Raw genomic sequence first — 7,563 nt, forward strand, 5'->3', positions numbered from 1 at the left:
TACCCACAAAGTGTGCCTTTTGTGAATTGGTGTAAATCTGTTTAATTGTTTTGGGGTTATTTTGATTCAAAATGTAAAGATGCATTGACAGTTGTGCTGAAATTCAAGCCTTCTGATTGTCTGAGGTGGCTTTTTTTTTTTAGAGCACCTCTTGTGATTGGCTGGCCACAACATGAAAAGAAATATTGCAGCTGCCATTACAGAACTGGGGGAGTAGGTCCCCTGGCCTGAAAGTGTTTTAAAAAACTACCATATAAGGAGAAAGGATATGGGTACTCTATTCCTGTCCCTTGTCAGGGGGGTCCCACGAGAGGCTCCAACCGGGCCCCAAACTTTACAAAATAAATGGAGGGTGCCACAATCCTACAGGACTCCAGAGGGACCGGAAAAATTAATTACAAAACAATGTGTGGTGTGGGTGTCTGTGGGGGGACTGTCCACCCGTGGTATGTTCAGTGGCGGTAGGTAGTGCACAGCTGGGACTTCGTTGCTCACGGGCCACAGGCCTGGCCTTGTGGCCATCCCCACACTAGGCATTGCCAGAGGCAGTGCAGGGTGGGGGCTTGGGCCCTTCCCCACACTGTGCATGGCCAGAGGCTCTGCACTGTAGGTGTGCAGGGCCTGCACTCTATTCCATGCCGCACACAGACGAAGGCCACCTTTGGGGGACTGAATATGGTAATAAGACAGTACTGTACATTAACAAAAAAACTAGAAATTCACTATAATGTGACATTATCGCTAGGGGTGGGTAGTTTTGTCCATGCGTGAAGTTTTGGAAAACTCCACCAACTGCCATGTGGTTGAGTTTTTTCTCGCACATGGCTTGCCAACGGTAAGTTGGTGAGTGCGAGCAAGAAAACTGAGAGCTAGACTGCCTACCAGCGAGATTCCTCAACACGGGAGGTCGCAGCTGGTCTCTACCACTCGCATTGAGAAAGCTGCCGCTCACATTGAAAAAGCTGCCGCTTGAGAAGAAAATCCACTCAAGCAGCAAAAGGAGGCAGCGCCCTCTGGCTTGCCGCATGGTGCCATTCACCCTGATTTTACAGCACGGGACAAGCTCCCAGCGCAAATCATCAGTGTGACGTACCAGACTCCGCCACTCGCTAATCTCCACAGAATCTCCCAGACTTTTTTGGTCTTTTTCTGCCCACCCCTAGTTATAGCTTCGTAAAAATGACGGTTAGCGTGACATTTTAAACTGTTAATTAATGTTGTTGATTCCAAATGAACATACGTGACGTTTGACATCATTGATTGTAGCTCAGACATTTTAATAATCATTATCATCATCATATATGCTTTATTTCGATTACAAGAATCATAAAAGCAACATATAAAACACACAATCAAACATTAAAAATATACAATATATCACATACATTTTAAAACAATATTCGGGCTGGATTATCAGAATGACTAAAAATATGCTAATTTGTCAAATATGGCCTAAAAAGTGAATAACATTTTTTTTTAAGAGCATTAAAAAGAACAGTATAAAAAAACCTTAATACAGTATGAAAGAGTAAACAATGTGCACGAAGCTAGACATTAAAAAACGGATTTAAGAATTAATGCAATTGCACAAACATGTCTAGATGGATAAGCAAAGTCAGTCGCATATACAAAGAAGTTTCACATTGTAGGGTACTCTGCACAGCTCGGGTGTTTGCTCAGAGGGACTGAATACATAAACTCTACAAGCTATTGCAGTACTTGTATGATGAAAGGTGAGCTAATGTAGGTGTTCCCATAGTTTTGCAAACCGGTTTTATCCAGTGAGACCTAGCTGCGGAATAAGCCGGGCAGGCAAAAAGAAGGTGGGACACGCTTTCTAACGGGGCTCCACAGCAAGGACAGGTCTTATTTTGATACTTATAGGAGTGCTATTTGGAGGTAGTTGCGTGAATTGGAAGTGTGCCCAACCTAAATTGCATATATAACCATCTGTCCCTTGGGATCTGGATGATATCCATATAGGGTCTAGGCCTAGACACTGTTTGTGGCAGAAAAACTCTTCTGTCAGAGTCCCGGGTTCTGGATTACTCAATACTTTGGTGTCAACCCAATTCCAGTAGGTGAGCTTAAGCTCTGCCTTAGTGGGTGTCCCATGCTTCTGTGTACCCCAGCTGAGACATCAGGCTTCTGACATTGGATATCCACTTAATCCTGTGCCCCGTGTCTAAGTCAATCACTTCTGATAGGGACGCAGCATAGTTGGAGAGCTCAGGGGTACGCATTAATCGTGCCCGAAAAAGAAGAGGGCGCAGTTTTGCAATATCCCTGAAAGGCCGTCTACCCATGTCAAACATCAATGGAGTTAATGGGGTATTGCTGAAGAGCAGCACCAGGTCCCGCAAGAACTTATTTTCGGACCTGCCAATATCCTCTGTATTTTCAAAGCCCCACAACTCCGCTCTGTAGAGCGCGGCGGCAACTGCTTTTGCTTCATAGATTGAGTGCCGGAGCTACTGGCCTACTATAAGAGGCTCGATGTTCTTTACTCAGTGTGCCAGCAACTCTTTTGTGGTTCAATAGCATCTTGGTTAAGTGCGGCTTCCAGTGCATCTTATCCGAAAGACGGATACCTAAATAGTCAAATACATTTACCCTCTCCAGTCTAATATTGTTTAAAATTAAATAATTTTTGAAAGTGTTATAGGGGTTAAAAGCCATAAATCTTGTTTTGTCTGTATTAATGACCAGGCCCCGGGAGTCACAAAATAGTTGGTGTCGATTAAGAAGTTTTTGCAGCCCTGACGGGGTTTTCGACTCCAAAAGGGTGTCGTCGGCGAACAGCAGTGTTGGAACTTTCTCACCCGCCAGGGTTGGTGCATCTGCCGGGGTGTCCTGTAAGAACTTCACCACCCCATTGATGTACAAAGAAAACAGGGTGGGAGCCAGGACGCACCCTTGGCGGACTCCTCTGGTGACCACAATGAAATGAAAAATTATATTTGTATAGCGCGTAACTACCCGGAGGCCTCGTCGCGCTTCAACAGATTACTAAAACGAGCTCCATGGTACATTAACACGCTTTTGCAAACAAATAAGTTTTTAGGGCTTTCCTAAATGCCAGCCAATTGTTAATCTGTCTAATGATCAAGGGAAGGGATATCCAAAGTTTGGCGGCAGTGTGAGAGAAGGAGCAGCCACCCCATCGAGCTTTGATAACCTTTGTTGTAGTTGCTAGGTGCAGTGAGCCGGAGCGGAGGGCTCTGGAAGGGACGTAGGCCACCACAAAGGGGAACAAGATGGCAGGGCCTGTTCGATGGAAAGATTTGTGCACAATGCACATAGCCTTGAACTGAGCTCTGGCAGCCATTGGAAGCCAATGAAGCTCCTTTAGGGCTTTCTTGGCTGATTGCCAACGGGGAATGTTAAACAATAGCCGGGCGGCACAGTTTTGGGTGACTTGGAGCCTTTTGGTCACCGCTGCAGGGGCGCCTAAATATAAGGCATTCCCGTAGTCCAGGCGAGAGAGAATCAGGGCCTGAACCATGACTCTCCTCGCCTGGAAAGGAAGCAGAGGAAGAACTTTGCTGAGCATTTTCATTAACCCAGCACAAGTTGAGGCAGTTTTGGTAACTTGAACCGAGAAGTCAAGCGCCCTATCAAGCCAAATTCCAAGGCTCTTTATCTGGGGTTTAGGGAGGGGAAGAGTGCCAAGGCATGTAGGCCAAATGGAGGCCAAAGTGGTCGGTGGGGAGTTACCTAATAACATGATCTCCGTCTTCTCCCCATTAAGTTTAAGACAAGAGGAGTGCATCCACTCAGCAACAGCCTCTAGACACGGGCCCAAGGTGTCGGACGACCCCTCGGTGTGGTCCAAAGAGACCACCAGTTGGGTGTCGTCTGCGTAGGTGACAATACGCACACCGAAGGGCTGGACTATGTTTGCTAGAGGTTGCATATAAACGTTAAAAAGAGTGGGGCTCAGGGACGAGCCCTGCGGAACCCCACAACTAAGTGGTTGCTTGGGAGAAACCATCTCGCCCTCGAGCACCTGAAAAGAACGCTCATCCAGGAAGGATGTCAGCCATTCCAGGGCCGCGCCCGACACGCCCATGCCTTTCAAACGATGTAATAGGATGGCATGGTTAACAGTGTCGAACGCGGCACTGAGATCGAGTAATATGATGGCTGCTTTTCCTCCCTGGTCCAGCACAGCTCTGGTCTCTTCTGTCACTGCTATGAGAGCAGTTTCGGTTCCATGCTGAGTGCGGAAGCCCGTCTGAGAGGCACATAGTAGGTTATTGGATTCTAAATAGTCCACTAAGATGTTATTAATGTGCCTCTCAAGTAGTTTGCTCATCCAAGGAAGTAGGGAGATAGGGCGAAAGTTGGCCAAGTTGTTCTGATCTAAGGTGGGCTTTTTCAGAAGGGCCCTAACCATCGCACACTTCCATTGAGCTGGAACAGAATTCGAAGTGATGGAAGCATTGAGGACATCCAGGATAACAGGACGGATGACGTCGATGACTTTAATGAGAGTCTGAGGAGGTGCTGGGTCGTTAGGGGAACCCGAGGTAACTTTGAGGATTATTCCATCCAGTAAGGAGGAATCTAGAAAAGGGAATTTATCCAACGAGCAAGGGATCATCATATCGGAATCCATTGTGGTGGTGGGCTCCGAAACACCACTACCTGTGGAAAAAGAGGAATAGATGGTTAAAATCTTCTGAGAGAAGAAAGTCGCTAAGTTATTACAACGGGTTTTTGCGCCGTCAAGTGACTGGCACTCAGGAGGAGGAGGGAGATTAGAGATTTAGCTATTTTAAAAATTTCCTTAGGAGAGTTGGCAGCTAAGTGAATTTTTGATTCATAAAACTGAGCTTGGGCAGATTTGATTTCGTTTTTATAAAGCTTTATAGCAGCTCGATACTCCGCTTTTTTAGATTGAGAATATTCTTGTCTCCAGGCTCTCTCTAGTTTGCGACAAAGTTGTTTCCTAGTCCTGAGGGCGGGCGAGTACCAGGGAGCGACTTTGGATCTATTTATTAGATGCAAGGATTCCTTTGGAAGGACTAGGTCGAGGGTGCTGGAAATCCAATTGTCAAAATTGACAATGGCTGTGTCGGAGTTAGTCACCTCCGGGGGTGGCTGTTCGATGAGAGCCAGTTTCCATTTAGTGAGTGGAAGTGAAGCCCATTTTCTTCCCCAATACTTATTGTGAGTTTGTGGGACAGGAAGACTGCCAGTAGACCATGAAAAGGGTACCAGAAAGTGATCGGTCCAGGGTAATGGCATGGGTGTCTCGGCGGTTAGGCTCTCTAGGTTGCTGTAAATGTGATCAAGAAGATGGCCCCTGATATGCGTCGGTTGAAAGCCTTTCTGGAGCAGGTCCATGGCCTGGAGGTTAGATCGAAGGCTATTGGCCACTGAGTCAAGTGGGTCATCCAAGTGCAAATTCAGGTCGCCTGACAGAGTAAAATTTGCCGAAGAAAGCACTAAGTTGGCGACTATATCCGTTATGTTAGTGACAGAATTGCTAAGGGAGCCAGGTGGTCGATAAACTAACGTGCCAGAAAAAGTGATAGAGGGGGAAAATTCAAGGGTAAAGTGTAAGATCTCACAAGCTGGCGTAGAGGATGGAGTGACACGACATCTAAAATTGTCCCTGTAAATAATGGCCAAACCTCCGCCTCTACCTGTCTTACGGTCCAATCGTTTACAGGTATAGCCTTGGGGGATAGCCCATACAATTGTAGGATCGATATCTAGCTGAAGCCAAGTCTCTGTTAAACAAGCATTTACAATGCAATGGTCTCGGCATTGGTAAAGTTAGAGCTATTGGCATTGCTCATGACATTATTTTTGTTTTATGTTTTTGTTTTTAAAACATTTAAAGAAACAGCATCGTCATGAGCAATGCCAATAGCTCTAACTTTAACAATGCCGAGACCGTTGCATTGTAAATGCTTGTTTTCAGAAAGGCAATGAGATGGCGAAAGTCTAATATGAGACGGAGGCCCCTCTCCATTGTTGGCACCAAGAGGTAGTGGTAGTAACAACCACAACAGACTTCTGGCACCAGGGCCCTGTATAAGGCCTCCTTGGGCAAATACAATTGTACTTTCTGCTGTAAGAGGCACAGATGGTCTTCCCTCAGCTGGCCTGACAATGGGGGACGGTGCAGCAGAGGTTTGAGAAATGGTAAGGCGTAACCTTGCTGACCAATTTGTGGGGCTCACTTGCCCGAAGTTATCACCTATCACCCTGGCAGAAAATGTAAGTCTCAAAATAAAAGAGAGGGGTCCCGCTACTCCAAGAGACCGGATTCCATGTACAAATTAATTGTCAACGATAAAAAATCGCTTGGAGGAATCATTTAATTCTATCCTAACTTTAGACCTCAACTGACCATAGCGTAGGGTCTTGCAATGCTTTGCCACAAAGAGCTTAGCTTCCCGGTCTCAAATTGCCTTGGGGTGCATCAAGGCAAAATCACTGCAGGCCTTAGAATAATTTAATATTTGCTCATTCCTAGGGTGACCAGACGGTCCCGGTTTTTCAACAGCTGCCCCGGCAGATTTCAGGACATTTGGCTCCTGTCCAGGTTTTTAGAGAGGGTCGACTGAAAAGGGCACAAGGTGCTTTTTAATGTTTTACAAAGCAGAGATAGTTATCAGTTGTTTCAAGAAAACAATGTAATTAACAGGCAAGCTACTGGGTTTAAAAAATTGCTTTTTATATATGTTCGAAACTGCCTGTTCTGTAATTCTCTGCTGAGGATCGCTGCCATTCTGTGCGCTCGCGTGAAGTTAAATTGTAGTCCTTCTTTTATTTCCTTGAAATGTCCCGGTTTTTGGCTTTAAAATTCTGGTCACCCTACTCATTCCGCATGCATCTTCATCATGGACCCAGAATCCTGGAGCCTGATTTTAAAGTCTCCCCTAGCCTGGGAAGAGCAAATCGGAGTGGCTACAAGGTTACACTTCAAGTCACTAGGTGACACGACGGATAGTTCTTGAGGTGAAAGCAAAGGTTCCCCTTAATCTTTTGGGGAAAGTCAGACTCCTGAGCAAGAAGTGTAAGGCTAGCCTGGAGACGTCTTGTGCCGGAGTAATGATGTACACAAATATAGCAAATACATTGATGCAAAGAAACCGAAAGTGATCGATATCCGAACGCTTTGCTTTTACTGTATGCGGCTCAGCAGATTGACTCCACTTTCTACCCAGATCGCGCACAGGTAACACTAATTTGTCGTAAAATAAACTCGCAACAATTCATCTTCCTGTCAAAAAACGTATGGTTGCGCACATTCATTATCGCCGAATGCATCGTTATTGATAACTTCTTAAATTGGCCCCAGGGGGCTAGCGGTAGGAACGCTGCGCCCGGGTTAGCTGGTTAATGACGGCCATAGGTGAGGAAGACATCCTATCAAGCTGCTGCTTACAAGGGCTGCAGCTGTTACGCGGCGCTGCATTGTCTGCGCACGTCCCTTCCCAGTGGGGTTGCACCCGCAGAGCGCCACTTCAGTCACGGCGATCTCGTGGGCAGCGCAGGGTGGCTGCACCGTTCGTTATCTTGGTTCCCCGCCTGGAGACAGTT

The sequence above is a fragment of the Triturus cristatus genome, chromosome 11 (genome assembly GCF_964204655.1).
Source record: "Triturus cristatus chromosome 11, aTriCri1.1, whole genome shotgun sequence".
Lineage (NCBI taxonomy): Eukaryota > Metazoa > Chordata > Amphibia > Caudata > Salamandridae > Triturus > Triturus cristatus.